The sequence below is a fragment of the Protopterus annectens genome, chromosome 8.part0 (genome assembly GCF_019279795.1).
Source record: "Protopterus annectens isolate FY-2018-M chromosome 8.part0, PAN1.0, whole genome shotgun sequence".
In the NCBI taxonomy this organism is placed as follows: domain Eukaryota; kingdom Metazoa; phylum Chordata; order Ceratodontiformes; family Protopteridae; genus Protopterus; species Protopterus annectens.
Window position 1 is genome coordinate 1,601,636,961 of NC_056741.1, and position 18,852 is coordinate 1,601,655,812.

The following is an 18,852-nucleotide window of genomic DNA, read 5'->3' on the forward strand; positions in this document are numbered from 1 at the left end:
GCGCCTTCGAGGTCATGAGGAGCGTGCTGACTCCTGTGTCGGCTCCACGATCGGCCCCTTCGGCTCCTTCCCCCATGGTGCCTGCATCGGTCTCTGTCCACCCTCCTGACCCCAAGCGTGGAGAACAGACACTCCAGGTCGCCTCATTGGGCGTATCTTCCTCTTCCGAGGCCTCCCCTGATCATTTGGAGGAGCCCCCTCAGAAGAGAAAATCTAAGAGGAAACATGTTGACTCCCCCGAGTCAGTCACGTCTAATACCGACTTGGAGGATTCGGAGGGGTCCCCAAGGTCCCCCTCTGAGGATATCTCCTTTTCAGACATCCTAGAGATCCTTAGGCAGAGGGGGAACTGGACTACCCTTAACCTTTCCAAGGACGAGTCGGTGTACCTGGATGCGTTTGGTTCTCGCCCTTCCACCTCTTGGGTGTCTCCGCCTTTTGATCCGCTCATGGAAGTGGTAGCTCGAAAGGCATGGACAGCCCCGGACACAGTGGAACCAACTCCCCGCAGGCCCACTAAGTTCATTACAGCCCCATCCGATAAACAATTTATGACAAAAGGTGTCCCTGTGATGCCATGGTGGTGGCAGCAGCCACTAAGAAGGAGTTTGCTGACCCTTCGGTGCCTGTCCATCCACCTAATAAAGAATCTAGGACAATGGACAGGTACGGGAAGCGGATGTTTTCTTCAGCGACCTTTTCCATGCGGTCGCTGAATTATCTGTGCCATTTCACCCGCCTTCAAAGGGATCTTCTTAAGGAACTGGGTGATACCCTTCAGGATCCATCAGCTGCGGGTCCTCAGGACAAGATTAACTCCCAGCTGGTGACACTTAACTCTATAGTCAACTCCTCCATGCGGCTCATTTCTTATGCAGCCGATGGGGCGAGTAGGGCCGCAGGTATAGGCGTTACTTTGAGAAGACATGCCTGGATGCAGTTATGCAACTTTGCTGACCCTTTTAAGGCGTCCTTCACTAATACCTCCTTCGATGGTTCGGCTCTGTTTGGACCACAGGTGAAAGATACCCTTACCAGGTGTGAGCAGGAAGGCAAGACTCTCTCTGCCATGGGAGTCCGTTTTTCTACTCCCTCTAGACCATACCCTAAAGGTCAGAAGAGTGGAAAAATGTGGTTTCGGAAACCCCAGGGAGTCGTGCCTGACACACGTGGTGAGTTTCCCTCCAGGGGCAGAGGAGGGAACAATAATAGATGCCGCCCGAGGGGCAGAGGGGGTCCGCAAAATCAGGGTAGCAGAGAATCTTTCTCTGACAAACCCTTTCAGTACCCCTGAGGGGCTGCCCGACTCTCCACCTTCGGAGGCAGTCGGGGGAAGATTGTCACTGCACCCAGAAGCCTGGCAACTCCTCACACAAGACAAATGGGTACGGTCTATCATATCCGAGGGTTACAAAATCCCCTTTGTCCACACCCCTGTACAAACAAACAGGTCCCTTCCAGATGTTCCACCCGTTCTAACGGATCAAGCAGTACTAGAAATTTCAAAACTGCTAGAAAAAAGGGCCATCCAGCCAGTCCCAGCAGACCAGCAAGGATCCGGGGTTTACTCCAAGTTATTTTTGGTACCAAAAAAGACAGGGGACTGGAGACCCATTTTGGACCTCAGCAGGTTAAACAAATCTGTTCAAAGAATGAAGTTCCGGATGGTCACGCTTCAGTTCATTCTACCCTTTTTGGGTCAGGACAATTGGATGTGCTCCATAGACCTTCAGGATGCGTACTACCATATAAAAATGGACAGACGCTTCAGAAGGTTTCTCTGCTTCCGGCTGGGAGCCAGTCACTAACAATTCAGAGCCCTGCCCTTTGGTCTCACCACAGCCCCCAGGGTGTTCACCAAATGCATGGCAGTGGTTACGGCTCATCTGAGACGGCTAGGATTCCAGGTGTTTCCATTATCTAGACGACTGGCTCCTGACTGCTTCCACCAGGCATCAGCTAGTGCGAGCCAGGGATTATACCATCCAAACTTGCACCGAGCTAGGTATCTCTTTAAACTTCGAAAAGTCTGTATTGTCGCCTTGTCAGTCTATAACCTTTATAGGCGCAAGATTAAATACAAAAGAGCTGTCGGCAAAACTTCCCTTAGAAAGAGTATCAGACATTCGCCGACATGTCCACACCTTACTACAGTGCAAGAGAATTCAGGCCAGATTTGTACTGAAAATCTTGGGTCTCATGGCAGCAGCAATCACATTAATTCCCCTGGCTCATTTTCACATGCGGATTCTTCAATGGATGCTTTTTACCCAATGGTCTTTTCAACAGCTTCCGATGTCTCACAACATAATAATCACCCAATCATGCAAAGACCACCTGTCTTGGTGGATGGTCTCCTCTCAAGTACTTCAAGGCAGACCGTTTATTCTTCCTCTTGCCACTGTGGCAACGGATGCCTCCCAGATCGGGTGAGGGGGGGGGGGGCATTTTCAGGGCAGGACTGTCCAGGGCACTTGGCAACCTCTAGAGTACCACCTGCACATAAACGCCTTGGAGGTAAGAGCGGTACTTTTAGCGTTGCAAGCTCTTCAGGACTCTCTACCCACTGGGACTATTGCAATTCAGACAGACAATATGTCTGTTGTGTGGTACATCAACAAGCAGGGACAGAACCAGGTCCTATCCCTTATGTCGAGAAGCACTCAGACTCTGGCATTGGGCGATCTCCTCTCAACGGTTTCTGATAGCAACGCACATCCCCGGGAAGTCCAACATCATAGTGGACAGGCTAAGCAGAGCTATTCTCATGCCTCACGAGTGGTCTCTCAGTCGGTCAGTAGCGGACAAAATTTTCCGCAGATGGGGTCAACCTTGCTGCGACCTTTTCGCAACCCCTCTCAACATCAAGTGCGATGATTTCTTCACTCTCTTCCCCCTCCCCGGCCACTCCCTCAGAGAAGCTCTAGTTCACGATTGGCCCTGGGGTCTTCTGTATGCATTCCCACACTTTCCCTTAATTCCCAAACTAATTCAGAAAGCGACCGCATTGGGATCCAGGTTGATCCTCATTGCCCCTTACTGGCCTCGACAAATTTGGTTCCCATTCCTGCATAGTCACCTGTTGGAGCAGACTTGGAATCTAGACCCAGTGCCAGACCTCTTGGTCCATCAGTCGGGTGGGCTGCACCAATCCCTTCAGTCTCTCAACCTCACAGCTTGGTTGCTCCACTTCCAACCTTAGCCAGGCTTCCACATATTTCTCAGCCAGTGCGTGAAATCATCCTTTCTTCGCACAAATCTGCTACCAGGAAGACTTATGCTAGTAAGTGGAAACGTTTCTCTTTCTGGGCAGAAGCTAGAAATATAGACCCCTTTAACAGCCCCTGTCTATCACGTTCTAGATTTTTTAGCTTAACTTTTTCGAGCAGGTTCCCCGTCTGCCACCATTAGGGTCCAATTGGCTGCTATCACTAATTTCCACGCTGGCCTGTCAGAAACCAGCATCATGTCCCACAAACTTTATAAGGCCTTTCTTAAAGGGACTATTTTACTTAGGCCCCCGGTTAGAGATCCCCCACCTCCGTGGGATTTAAACCTGATATTAACTTCCTTGATTCTCCCTCCCTTTGAACCTGCGGCCTCCTGTTCCGTAAAATTACTCTCCTGGAAGATTCTCTTCTTAGTAGCCATCACCTCAGCTAGGAGAGTGTCGGAACTTCAAGCCCTCTGTATTCATCCTCCTTATCTTGTGTTTCACAAGGATAAAGTTTCACTCAGGACTAATCCCTTTTTTCTGCCCAAAGTACCTTCTGAGGCAAACCTGAATCAGGCTATTATAGGTTCGTACTAGGCTGTCTGCCCTAGGGCATTTATAAGCCTAGCCAGAGTGGGTTTGGCTTTCGCCACACATTTTAAATTAATTTTGCTATGCCCTTTTTCGAGGTTAGTATACTGTGCCTCTGTCTAACAGTGACACAGAAGTGATACCTGGGGTAAACCTACGATCTCCCATCCACTCATCAAGATTCCTCTTGAAGAGAGTCAGTGAGGGACTCTGCTTAACCTGGACTGGGATTTTATTCCAGAGTGAAGGGAGCCTCTGGGTTATGAATCTGTCCCTCCAGCATGTCCTATTTATTTCAGTGCTGAGGTTCAAGTCTCTCAAGCGCATAGCTCAATGGGATTTGGATTTTCTGAGGTGCAGCATGTCCATTAATTCCGGGTTGGACATGGCTTTATACGTCAGGCACAGATCGCCTCTGAGCAGGCGGTATGCCACTGAGTAGAGCTGGAGTTTCTTTAACCAGGCAGCATATGGAATCTGTTTGAGCCCTTTGATCCTCTTGGTGAGGTACTTTTGGGATCTTTCCAGTTGCTGCAGGTGTCTGGTAAGGTACATCCCAAAAGGGGCATTGTACTCAATTATGGGCCTGATGAGGGATGAGTAAAGAGGCATGATGACCTCCCCTGATCTAGATGTGAATCCCTTCATGATTAGGTGGGCTGTATAAAATGTTTTTCTAACCTTTTTGGCCACATGGTTGTCAAATGAGAGATTGCTATCAACTTGGGTCCCCAGGTCCCTAATTATGTCTTCTGTACTTAATGGATTACCACCTATGGATAATTTGTGGGCACCTTGTTTTTGCCAAAGGGGATGACTATACACTTTTTGGCGTTTAGCTTGAGGCCATGGCTCTGGCACCAGTTGTCTGTTTGTATGAGGCCCTTTTGGAGGATGCTTGTGTCGGTTGGAGAGTCGATTATGGTGCCCAGTTTGCAGTCATCTGCGAACTTGGTCAGCCACAGTCCTTCCATGTTGGTCTGTACCTCCGAGAAATATATACCAAACAAGAGAGGTCCCAGGACTGAGCCTTGTGGGATGCCACTTGTAACTGGTTTGGAGTCTGACATGGCTCTAGCAATTCTAACCATGTGGGTTCTGTCCTTGAGCCAGTTTGCAACCCATCTAGTGACATATAGGGGTTTATATTTAAGCTGGTGAGCTTATCTATAATGCCTGAGTGGGGTATTGTATCGAAGGCTTTTGTGAGGTCCAGGTAGGCTGTGTGGACCACCTTCCCCTCGTCAATGGCCTTGGTGACTGTTTCAAAGAAATCAGCCAGGTTTAAGAGGCAGGATCTGCCCTTAACAAAGCCGAACTGGGTAGAATCCAGTGTCTGTAGGTCCCCAATATCTTTATTTATGAGGTCCATGATGATCCTTTCCATAGCTTTGCTGACCAAGCTAGTCAGGCTTATGGGGCATTAGTTTCCAGGATCCGTTGAGGCACCACCTTTGTGGAGAGGGACCACTGTTGCTGTACGCCACTCTTTGGGTACATATCCTGTAGTAAGGCTGAGATTGAACAGTAGTTTTATGTTTGGGTTTAGCTCTTCTTGGAGTTCATGTAGGACGCAGCCCGGGACACCGTCTGGTCCCATTGATGCTGTGTTTTTTGCTTTGGAGAGGGCAGCTCTTACCTGAGCATCTGAGATGTCAGGGGGGGCAGCACTCTGCTGGGATAGATATTTGCCCTTATGGTGGGGGGGGGTTTGCGCTGAACCTGTCAGCTAGGATGTTGGCAATGTCTGTGGGTTCGGTGTATTTTTTGTCATTTTGGACTAATTCTGAGCATATCTGGGAATTCCCACCCAGGTTCCTAACATAACTAAAGAAAGCCTTGTGATTATCCTTAGTGTCATGTATAATTTTTCTCTTGAAGCTGGCCTTAAGACGATTTTATGAGTGCCCGTAGTTTTTTGCTAATACTGATCAGAGACGCCTTCCCTTTTTGGGATTTTGCTCTATCATGTAGTAGCTTCCTCCTTCTATTGTATAGTTTGTTTATGGCTAGGGTCCACCAGACAGGACGTCTGCCATTGGAGGATTGGGTCTTGGTTTTATTTGGAATTGCATGATCCATGCATTCTTGAACGTGTTCATAGAATGCATTTATAAAGGATTCTGCGGTCTGGGACGTATTTTCCACAGGCCCGGGGGCTTTGAAGGATTCCACCTCGGTTTTGAGGAGTGTGAAATTTGCTTTAGAGAAGTTTTCACTGTGGTTTTCAGGGCAGGGGGTTGAGTCGCAATGTGAATATCCAGTGAGATTAGTTTATGGTCTGATCTTACCAGTGAGGGATACACTTCTGGTCTGGAGCAGAGAGTCCCCATGTTGGTGAGGATCAGGTCCAGTATGTTTTCCCCTCTTGTGGGAGTGGTAACAAGTTGTTCCATAGCATTTGAGTTTATAAATTCTAGGAAACTTTGGGCTAGGGTGTTGGAGCTAGAGTAATGCTCCCAGTCTATGTTTGGGTAGTTGAAGTCGCCCAATATAATGGTGTTTGGAGAGACCTTCATATTTTCCAGTGTTCTCAGGAAGGCCGAGTGGGGTTCCTGGGTTTGGGAGGGTGGTCTGTAGCAGGCTATAAACTGGAAGGCAGTTTTACCCACTGTTAGTTGCACATGGATAGTATCTGATGCTTTGTGTTGTGCCACCAACCTGGAGGTGTGGGTATCTTTGACTAATATTGATACTCCCCCTCCTTTTGTGGTTCAGTCCAAGTTTTGGGGCCGAAAAGCATGGTATGAGGTATAACCTGGTAGTGCTGGTGTGCTCTCGGGAGCCTTGAACCAGGTTTCTGTTACTGCACAGATATCTATGTTCTCCATGGTAAGGAGAGTTTCGAGTGCGTGCATCTTGAGGTTTAGACTTCTGGCGTTGAGTGGCATTACTCTTAGTTTCTTATCCCTTGTGATACATATGGAGGTGTGTTTGTCTTTTGAGCCTTGCCTAAAAAAGGCACTATGGGGGTAGCAAGAGCCTTTGCCAATATCCGAAAGCCCAGGGGTGACAGGTGTAAGCCATCCCTAGCGAAGCATCGTGGCTTGTCGAGCATGTCATCCCAGGCTGACAGGCATTGAATCCCTTTTGAATGACACCAATACTTAAGCCAATTGTTGAAATTGATCATCTTGTCTTCATATTGTGGCATCATTCTTGGTGAGGGTAAGATGCTACTCAAGGTCAGGGTCATACCGGCCTGGGCTACATGCTCAGAGAGCTCCTCTCTCTCTTTTCATGTAGTCCAGGGAGGTACGTCTCAGGTCATTCACACCAGCATGGACAATGACTGAGTCATATTTGTACGTGCCTTGGGGTGACCTGAGTCCTTGTGTTATGTGGCGGATCCTAGCGCCCGACAGGCAGCTCACCATGACCTTCTCCTTGTTCAGCCTGGTGAGCGGGACATCAGTGTGCCTGACGATTGTCACCTATTACAAGTGTATCAGGTGTGTTGTTTAGCCTTAAGGGCTGTGACTGTTCGGCACACTGGCTTTGTGAGCTACGTGTTGCACGTGTTTTGTTTTGGGGTAGCGGTTGCTTGGGTGTCTGCTTTGGAGGTCTCTGCTGCTTAGGCAGATTTTTATTTAGAGCCTCCGAGTATGTTTTTGTGTGTTTGTGTTTGGTTTGCTGTCATGGTAGGTCTATGTGAGACTGGAATTGTAGTGAGTGTGCTTTCCTTCTCCTCCTGACTGGTTTTGATCTACCTGTCTTTTTTCCTAACTATTCGAACAGAGCTGAACAAAAGTTACACCAATTGGATGTTCACAGGCAATTACGTTTTTATTTGGATAGGACTAAACTAACAAGAAAATCGGACCAACTCTTCCTATCCTATGCTGAGGGCAAGCAGGGCCTGCCAGTTTCTAAAGTAACTTTATCCAGGTGGTTGGCCTCTATTATCACTTTGATTTATCAATTGAGACATAAAGAGCTCCCTACAAAACCAAAAGCTCATTCCACCAGAGCGTTAGCTACGTCGGTAGCTTTTCAAGCAAAACTACCAATGGGATCTATTTGTGCTGCAGCCACATGGGCTACTCCTCATACTTTCATTTCACATTATAAGTTGGATATGGCCTTAAGGAGTCGAGCTGATTTTGGTTCCACTGTGCTGAAGAGTCTGTTCTGATGAGCCACCCAGGGCTAAGGTGCTAGCGACCCTGTCCCATCCAGCAGGAATGAAGGCGAGATAGACAACTTAACATTAAGAAGTTATGTACCTACCATAACGTTCCATGTTAGTTGTCTTCTTCTTGCCTTCTTTCTTGCGTCCCACCCTCCATCCCCCTAGCCTGGACAGACTGAGAAGAATCCCTTTTGAGGCCTTCTTCCTCTGGCTGAGTTTTATCTAGGTTACGTCTTCCTCTGTTTTTAGTACTGTAGGTAAACCTTGTAGTTTTGACAGGTGTCCTTGAAAATTTTTTTCCATGGTGTTAGCTCTGCCAAACGAGATCTGGGTATCTGACGCCTAGCATTGTGGGATATGGGGAGGCCTCGAGCCAGTAAATAGCTCTCGAGCTTTAGTAGAAGGCCGAGTCGGAGCCGAACCCATCCAGCAAGAAAGAAGGCGAGAAGAAGACAACTAACATGGAACGTTATGGTTGGTACATAACTTCTCATTTATGTATATGTGTGTATATATATATATATATATATATATATATATATATATATATATATATATATATACACATATAGATATATATGTTTATACTTAATTATTCACATAATTCAAATGACTTTTCACAGAAATCTTGTCATTTATGCCTGGATTTATGTCCTCTTAGAAAAATCTTCCATTTTAAATCTATATTTTCTAAAAAGTAATTAAAAGAACCTATACATTTGTCCTTATTAACTTTTTCTACTACAAAAAAGTGAATTTCTTAAAGTTTGTGCACTTCACTGAGTGCTTAGCCAACGCATTACTTATATCCTTCTTTTTGATAGCTAACACGTGCTCTCTGACTCTGTGATTCAATTTTCTAATAGTTTTACCTATATAGAAATTCTCACAGCTGGAGCATACTGCAAGGTACACCAGCCCCTCACTTTGGCAGTTATATCTTCCCTTTGCTGTTAAGGTGTAATTTAAATGTTTAAAATGGTAAAATCAATATCTCACTAAATGTGTAGATCTTTCAGATAGTTCCCCTAGGTTTAAGTGTTTATGCATTTCCTAATGGGGCAAAGTTTGATAATGGTTTATTCACTAAGTTGATGGAATTATATAACAATACTGGCTTAAATGTGCTTAAGCTGCTTATACAGTGGAATAGTGAACAAATGAATGTTCTGAAAGTCGAAACGGATAGTGTTCTTAGAGAACATCCTATGATACATATGCACTTCCATTTGTTTAGTAATTTAAAAAACAAAGTGAATAAGCATGTGGAGAATATAGTGATTAAGAAAAAGAAAACATTATTGAGAAACATCAATGCTTATCGGCAGAAGCAAGCGTATTTAGTTAATAAAAATAACAGTAACGATAATTTTGTGAATAGGAAGAACTCACATTACAAGACAAATTCCCTATATAGGCTTGATTTGTTTTCTGATGGAAATAAGCCCTTAGTTAATAATTATAATCAGAATACTAACAGTAGAGAGATTCTGACAAGTGTTTTTAGTGTTAGTAGTGAAGAAAGTTCCACTTTTACCACTCAAGTAAGTGGGAACAGCAGCCCCCCTCCCGATCTGGAAGCATTTACAGTAGTGGGAAAGAAAAAAGGCAAGGCCAAGGGGCGTTAGCAAATTTGTATGAGATTTTCAGTTTAAGTGACAGAAAGTTACTAAAGATGAAATAGAAGTTCTAAAAAAGAGTTTTTCATTTTTACCAGCACATAGGGCTAAAATCACAAACACTGTATTAGATTTTTAAGTTATATGTCAGAAAATTAAATTTGAAATGTCTTTATCATGACATGCCTACTAGTAACATCAGCCAGTGGAAAAAAGAAAAGTAATGTTAACCCACCGTAGGTTAGCACATTGAATTACCTTGTCTATGATTTGTGAGAATGACATTTACAATTTACACAATTCTGGTAGGTTTAACAAACCTAACCTTGATAGAAATTTGACAGAAAAACAGTCTGTTGCTTTGAAACAGTTAATTTCTTATAGTGATGTTAGATATATGAAAGCAGATAAAGGGCAGGGCCTGGTCATTATGAATGTTAAGTATAATGAAAACTATAGGTAATATGTTGGCTGACACAGATACAGAAAGGTGTCTAGAGATGTAGTTAGAAAGAAGTTTCAGGAAGTCAATTTAATACCATTAGATTTACTACATCAGCAGTACAGCACGACTGATCTTTTTGAATTTCTTAACTTTGAACAGCCACAATTGGGGACTTTGTTTGGAATTCCCAAAGTAGATCAGAATGCTGAACATTCCCCGTTCAGACCCATAGTGTCTGCTCCATGTAGTAAAACATCAAAAATTTCCATTTATTTAGATGAAATACTGAATCCTATAGTGCAGAACAGTAAATGGTTTCTGAAAGACTCATGGATGTTTTTAGATGAGTTAAGGTTATATGAATTTCAGGGGGATGAGACCATGGTGTGTACATTTGATATTTAATCATTATATACTGCAATAGAACAAACAGAAGGTACAGAATTTATGAGACTTTACTTAAATAGGCACAGGAATTGTCTCAAACAAGACATTTTTGTGGTATGTCAGCTTATGGAGCTAGTGTTAATGAACAATTTTTTTATGTTTGGAAAAGGAGTTTACCAACAGACAAGTGGGGTTTTGATGGGTGCACATGTTGCACCAGTGTTCGCCAGCTTGGTTATGTGTTGGTGGGAACTCTAATTCCGTACTAAATTAGAATTGTTTAAGTATGTACGGTACTACAAACCATATATTGATGACTTGTTTTTCATTTGGGCAGGTAGTAGAGAACAGTTGGTTGACTTTTTTAGTGAACTTAGGATGGTGACTTGGCTTAAATTTACTATTGGTAATGTTGGAATGGAAGTTAACTTTCTTCATATTAAAATAAATATTGACATCAATAAAAGAGAATTCAGTAGTAACAGCTATCGTAAAACAAATTTGCTAATTATTTACATTTTGAAAGTTTTCATCCAAAATATATGAAGATTAATGTATTTAAAGGACAAGTTATAAGGCTTACTTAGTAGGATGAATAGTGAAGAAAATAATTTCACTAATGAAGTACATTTTCTTGGTTATTCATGGATAGGGGATATGATCGAGGGGACCTAGACGAAGTTATTGGGTATATTGCAAAAAAATAGAGGGACTAGGTTTTCCCCTATTCTAAAAATTGGATTTCAGATCAATGCCATGCATAAATGTAGTGGAGTAGGGGAAGAGATGTTAAGGAATGCTTTTCCTATACCTATGAGTACTGATGAGCCTAAGATCAGGGAGATAGTGAAAACTGGAAAATTGTTCTGGGGAATGAAGAACTAAGTTAAAGTAGTGGGAGTCTAGCCAAGATTTATTAACAAAAAAACTAAAAACTTGAAGGAACGGTTGGAAAGTGGATCTAAGTGTGGTCTTTCCTGTAACTAACCTACTGAGTAGCACTAGAAAGCCTTAAACTGATACAAGCCTTCTAGCTTAGGAGAGAGACTTTGGAGTTCTGTGCTTTCTTGCTGTACTTAACTGTTTTCCGCCTAAACACAGATTTTGCAGCGTTTATTGTGATTTAAAAGCTTGTTTTTTTCACATATTGTACTTATTTGACTGCCTGCACTTTTAAAAAGTTTTTTGTTTAAATAATTTAACGGTTGTAGGCTACACACTAGTGCGATAGCCTTTCCTGATCATTTGTAGTCGTTTAAAGCTGTTTTAATTGTATTTTTTACTGTGTTTGCCTTATCTTTTCAAAAAAAAAGACAAAAAAATTCCTTGTTTCCCACCTTTCTAAGCTAGTATAGTCTAGTTTTCAGGCTAGTGCTGAATTCAGGGCTGTGATACTAGTTTCTGAGTTGCCCATAACTTACTTGGATAGAAGGAAGTTTCTCTGTTCATCTGTGAGAGAGGGGAGCTTTGAGCAACCTATCTGTCCCTGGAGGAGTGGTTCCAGCTCAGAAGTTAGTAGTTTATTGGCCATTTTGGGCCAATTTCTCCTTCATTTCCCTACTATAAAAACTGCGATTGCACGGTTTTGCGCACCCGGCACTGCCGGTTAGCTGCGGTTAAATTATTCCCGGTTCCACCAAGTTTACTCTTCAGTTTTCCCTTGAAACTAGTCTAACTCTCAAACTAAGCACTCAAAAAGCATCTTACAGCCCAGCACGTGCTCAAACCTAATAGCAAGCACTAATATACCCTGGCACTGATTGCCCAGCAGGGCAAGGCTCTTTATTCACCCCTCACCAACCAAGCAGCTCACCCTACTATTCAGGCATGACCAAAGGGCATCTTCAGGTGCACTCTCCAGTCCAGCTGGTGAATCTGGGTATCCTGAGGCAATGTTACAACTGCCTCATGTACACAGACAGCCCTCTCCTCCTAAAACAAAACACTAACATATGCGAGAGATACAATTACACAGCCAAAGTGGAAGCTAAGCTGTCTCCACCCAAGACTGGAACAGCCAGTCAAGAGGAGAAGGTTAAAACTTGCTCCACAACTCCAGCCGTACACAGACCTACTAAAACAGCACTGGCAAAAAATACACATAAGTACACAAAATCATATTCGGAGGCTCTAAATAAAAACCTGCAAAAGCATCAGAGACCTCCAAAGCAGACACCCAAACAACCTGCACTTCCTGTCACAAACCAGACAACACATAAACAAAGTCAGTGTGCCGCGCAATCACAGCCCTTAAGGTGAAATAACATACCTAACATACTAGTAATAGGTGACTCTATAGTCAGGCGCACTGACGTCCCACTCACTAGACTGGACAAGCAGAAGGTTACTGTTAGCTGCCTGTCGGGATCCATAATCCGCCACATAACACAAGCACTCAGGTCACTCCAGAACAAGTACAAATATGACACTGTAATTGTTCATGTTGGTGTGAATGACCTGAGACGTACCTCCCTGGACTACATGAAAAGACATTTGGAACACCTCTCTGATCATGTAGCCCAGGCTGGTATGACCCTGACTCTGAGTAGCATCCTGCCCTCACCAAGAGTGATACCTCAGTATAAAGAAAAAAATGATTAATTTCAACAATTGACTAAGCTTCTGGTGTCATTCAAAGGGGATCCAGTGTCTGTCAGTCTGGGACAACATGCTCGACAAGCCGTGTTGCTTCTCAAGAGACGGCTTGCACCTGTCACCCCTAGGCTTTCGAATACTGGCCTAGGCTCTTGCTGCCCCCATAGTGCCTTTTTTAGGCAAGGCTCAAAAGTCAAACCCATCTCCGTAAATAGCACAATTAACAAAAAACTGAGGGTTATGCTACTCAATGCCAGGAGTTTAACTCATTCACTCCGGAGCAGCTCAGGAAAAGCTGCCTGCGTAATTCCACCATAGAAACAACAGTGCAGCCTGAGCTAATTTTCAGAAAATCCATTTGTAATACCATACAGAAAACAAATGTTCATAACTCTTTAACTATAAGAGCTAGACTAAAAATGTAAACACAAAAGTTGTTCAGCAGACACTGACCTTTCCAGCAGTGTAAATGTTGATAGTGTATATCAAAGTCATTATTAAATATTTGGCAAGGATTGCTGATATTGTGCATATTTTTTACCTTTTTGGAAAAACAAAGCATAATATCTTGGTCAATGTACCATGCAGACCCATACAATTTGAATGTAATTTGTTAGTATGAATGTCAGCTTTAAAATGATACCTTAACCATTACTGTGCGATGTTCCATTCTTGAGATATTCACAGAAATATGATTAATATATTATTTTTCATAATTGATAAATAAACTAAGCATAATATCTCATCACCTGTAACAGACAGAGCCTACATATCAGTGTAGAAGTTGTGCATTTGAATGTCATCTTCAAAGTGATGCATCATTTGTGTGATCACCATGCTCCCTTGCAAAGATATGGGCATAATAATGAAAAGTATTGTAAATGTATAATTTTCATAATCGTACAAGGCTAAACAAACTGTGATATCTCTACATGTGTAGAGTGCACAGACACAGTTCTTTTACCATGTTGTAAGGAGTAACAATGTCTTCAAAATGAGGTATTACTTGGCACACTGACATGATCCCTTGCAAAGTTATTTACCAAAATATGAAAAAAAATCATAATTTCCATATCCTACTTCCAAACAAACTTTGATTTCTGCATATGTGTCCAACATACAGGCACAATTCTTTTACCCTGTTGGAACCAGCAATACTGTCTTCAAAATGATGTATTACTTGGAGCATTCAGAGGCTCCCTTGCAAAGTTATTTACCAAAATATGAAAAAAAATCATAATTTCCATAACCTAAGTCCGAAACAAACTTTGATATCTGCACGTGTCAAACATACAGGCACAATTCTTTTACCATGTTAGAACCAGCAATACTGTCTTCAAAATGAGAGGATCTGAAGTAGGAGATTCATTTGTCTGCAACCTGTAGGTTATGGATCCGATATCGGATCCGAACCGGCATGGTTTACCAGCTATGGATCCAAGCTCTCAGCTCCTCCCCTCACCCATAATGCCCTGCTCTACCCTCATGACCCCAGATCTCGTTTGCTGCGCATGGTGACCAGATTGTATTTTTCCAGCTCTCCAGCTAAGTGATATTTCTAGTCTTAAAAGTGCTTAATTTTGAAAGTTTTTTTGTAAAAGTTGTGTGAAAGTGTAGGTTTCCCTCTTATATTATTATACTTTTAGTGTTTAAAATTTAATTTTAATATCCCTCCCCTCACTGGTAGAGTAGTGTGTGTTTGGGCCTGTGAGTGGTTTTGTTACTTTACTTTTACTAGTTTTTAGTAACCTTGTTTGTTTGCTTTTGGGATGTCTGAGCAGCCCAAAGCTGTATTTTCAAAGTGCTCCGAGTGTGGCCATAAGCTTTCCCCAGCTGATGGCCACACTCTGTGTGTTAGATGCCTGGGGGTTGAGCACCTCACATCTGGATGTTCCATTTGTGCAGGGCTCAACCCCAGGGCATTGAAGGAGCGGAGGTCCAAGCTTGTCTTGGCGGGTCTTTTGCCGCCGGACTCGGCTCCGGCCTCTGCTCCTTCGGGGGTAACCATTACCCCGGTTGTCCCCTCTCCGGCTCCCCCTCCTCCTCCTGGGACTCAACCTCCCTGTAGTGGTTCGGAGGAGAGGGAAGCTAGGAAGAAGGACCGGAGGGAGAAGCACCATAAGCGGCGGGCCGAGACCTCTGTTTCGGCCCCGCCAGCCAAGCGGGCTTCTCCCCCGGCCTCCTTGTCTGCTGGCTCTCCCCCTCCTCGGCTCCGGTCTCCAGCGTGTTTTTCACTGGGACCTGAGGAGGAGGAGACCCGATCTCCGTCGAGGCTATCGAGGAGGCACTCAAGGCCTACCTCGGTAGCCTCGTCGAGATCAACTTATAGCCTGTCGGACGCTGATCTGGACCGGATGATGAGAAGGTTCATCCAGGCCCAGATGCAGATGGGAGTGCTCTTGCCTCCCCCCCCTCTGGGGGGGAGCTCGACCCCCTTTTTCAAGCCAATTGCTCCTTCTCCGACCCGCTACCCGGGTTCGGAGCAGTTGGAGCCGAGCAGCTTCGGAGCCGGGGGTGGGTCGGCGCCGATAGTACTTGGTACTTCGGATCCGATCCTGCCCTCGAGTGCATCGGATCCGACCTCTTGGAGCCTGGATCCGAGCTTCGGATCCAGGGGGATCAGTGCTCCTTCGGCGCCGTCTGTGTCTGAGCGCACTGTCCCTTCGGATCCGAGCGCTTCGGCGCCGGCTCCGATCCACTCCTCGGATCCGAGGGGGAGCCGATTGTCGGATCCTTTGGTCGAGGTCGGCTCTTTTGATGTAGTGGAGAGGGCCCTGTTTTGGGTCTCCGGACCCCCGGCACTTGTTTCGGCTCCGTCCCGCGCTCCCTCTGCACTGGGTCAGGCTTCCACCATCCGGCCCTTGGGACAGCCCGCTCCTGTGCCCCAAGCTGTTCCCCTGGAACAGGTTACTGTTTGCGAGGAGTCCTCTGACAGCCCCCCAGAGGATGTTCCTCGCAAGCATACGTGCAAAAGGAGGCACATTGACTCCCCCGAGTCTCTCACGGAAGACACGGATTTGGAGGAAGGGGAAGGCTCCCCACGGTCACCCCCCGAGGATGTCTCATTTGGAGACATCATGGAAATGATCCGCATAAGGGGGGGGGGGTAGTCTGCCCCCAAGTCTTCCTCGGACGAGTCCGTGTTCTTGGAGGCATTTGAAGTGGGCTCGTCTACCTCTTGGGTGTCCCCTCCTGCCGACCCCCCTGGTGGACCTCATTACCACCAGGGCGTGGAAGGAACCGGACACCGTGGAGCCAATCCCTAAAAGGCCCGACCGGATCCTCAGTCCCCCGGCTGACCGTGCCCATTGGAGTAAGGGGCCTCCGGTAGATGCCATGTTGACGGCGGCCACCAAGAGGGAACTTGCTCAGGAGAGTCCCTCAGTCCATCCCCCGAGCATGGAGTCTCGGATGATGGACCGCTTGGGGAAGCGGATGTTTAGTTCAGCGACCTTCTTGGTAAGGGCGCTGAACTATCTGGCACATGTGATTAGGATGCAGCGCGATCTTATTAAAGAATACGCTGCATCCCCCCCAGAGTCCATGTCGGAGGAGGACAAAGTGCTGCACTCCACCCGCATGGCCACTCTCAGGTCCGTTACCAATACCTCTATGCGGCTACTCTCCCATGCTACGGAAGGCGCCGCTAGAGCCGCAGGGGCAGGTCTAGTTACTAGACGTCAGGCCTGGCTCCGTCATTGCGATTTCTCAGAGCCCTTCAAAGCGTCATTTGCGAATGCCCCCTTCGATGGTTCTGCCCTCTTTGGCAAAACTGTTCGCGACACTTTGACCCAGAGCGAGAAGGACGGGAAGACGCTGTCTGCCGTCGGAATCAGCTTCTCTGCACCCCAGAGGCCCTATTCTAGGAACCAAAAGGGTCAGAAGAAGATGTGGTTCCGAAGTCGCAGCAATCCCAGCCTGCTCCGGACAACCAGTCCTTCCGTGGCAGAGGAGGACAGGGAGGACGCCGCCCTAGAGGCAGAGGGGCTCCCAGGAACTTCGGGTCCAGAGAACCCTTCTCTGAACGGCCCGCAGCAACCCTGAGGGTTGCCCGGCTGCTCCACTCTGGAGGCAGTCGGGGACGCTGGAGCACATAGCGGCATGGGAGTCCATAACATCAGACCGCTGGGTTCTCCAGATCATATCCAGAGGATACCGTATCCCCTTTCGTCACTTGCCAAAATTGAAGTCCCTCCCTGACGTTCCACCCGGTCAACGGGAGGCTGCTTTGGCAGAAATTGGCCATCTGCTAAAGAAAAGAGCCATCCAGCCCGTCCCCCCAGACCAGATCGGATCAGGGTTCTACTCCAGGTTCTTTTTAGTGCCAAAAAAGACGGGGGATCTAAGACCAATTTTAGACCTTTCTCTCTTGAACCTGGCAGTTCCCAAGGAGAAGTTCCGAATGGTCACTCTGCAGTCTATTCTCCCCCTTCTGGGAGAAAATCACTGGATGTGCTCCATAGACCTCAAGGATGCGTACTACCATATACTAATGGACAGGCGCTCCAGGAGGTTTCTCCGTTTCCGGCTGGGAGCCAGTCACTACCAGTTCCGGGTCCTTCCCTTTGGTCTCACCACAACCCCAGGGTGTTCACCAAAGTATTAGCAGTGGTAGCGGCCCACCTGAGGCTTCAGGGGGTACAGGTCTTTCCCTACCTGGATGACTGGCTCCTTACCGCCCCAACAAGGCATCTACTACTATTGGCGCGAGACTCCTTTCTCCATCTTGCTCCCAGTCTGGGCATCACTATAAACACAAAAAAATCCAACCTAGCACCCACGCAGTTCATAGATTTTATAGGTGCCAGGTTAGACACAAGGAGTTTAAAAGCCTTCCTCACTGCAGACAGAGTTCAAAATCTGCAACTCCAGGTGCGGGCCATTCTCCACTCAAGCTCAGTTCCGGCGGAGTTGGTCCTGAGGGCTCTAGGGTCCATGGCGGCTGCTATAGCACTTCTTCCTCTCGCCAGGTTCAATATGCGCATCCTCCAGTGGACACTCCTAGTACAGTGGTCGTATCTTGCTCTTCCTATGCATCATCCCATTGCGATCAGCAAGGCTTGCAAGCGGTCCCTCCTGTGGTGGCTTCACTCTCCAGATCTCCACGGAGGCCGCCCATTTTGTGCTTCTCCCTCTCTCGCCACGGTGACCATGGACGCCTCCCGCCTCGGGTGGGGGGGGCATTTTGCAGGCCGGACCGTCCAAGGCACGTGGAACGATTCAGAGACCTTACTGCATATCAACGTTCTAGAGATGAGAGCAGTGCTCTTAGCGTTGCTAGCACTTCAGGCCTTTCTTCCCTTGGGAACAATTGCGATTCAATCGGACAACATGTCGGTTGTCTGGTATATCAACAAGCAAGGAGGAACCAGGTCTTACCCTCTTTGTCGAGAAGCCATGAGAGTTTGGGAATGGGCAATCTCCACCAACCGCTTTCTCATAGCAACGCACATTCCGGGTCGGTCCAACATCCTGGCGGACAAGCTCAGTCGCACCATTCTCACCCCTTACGAGTGGTCTCTCAATACTCAAGTAGCGGAACGCATATTCGCACAGTGGGGAACTCCTTCTTGCGATCTTTTTGCCTCTCCCTCAAACACCAAGTGCGACAGTTTTTCGCTCTGATACCTCCTCCAGGAGGTTCCCCAAGAGACGCTCTGGTGCATGCTTGGCCACCCGGTCTTCTTTATGCTTATCCCCCCTTGCCTCTGATGCTCCAAGTTCTTCAGAAAGCCTCTCGGTTGGGGTGCAGAATGATTCTCATTGCTCCGTTTTGGCCTCGACAGATCTGGTTCCCTTCCTAAGGTCTCACTCTGTGAATCCTCCTTGGATTCTAGATCCCATTCGGATCTGATATCTCATCCATCCG

The 18,852-nt window shown here is 46.2% G+C and overlaps 1 protein-coding gene across 5 annotated transcripts in view; it reads left to right on the plus strand.

Annotated features, from left to right (window-relative positions):
* The window catches only part of ZBTB44 (zinc finger and BTB domain containing 44), a 1,060,028-nt gene that overhangs the window by 700,016 nt on the left and 341,160 nt on the right, over window positions 1-18,852 (plus strand). The window lies entirely within an intron of this gene.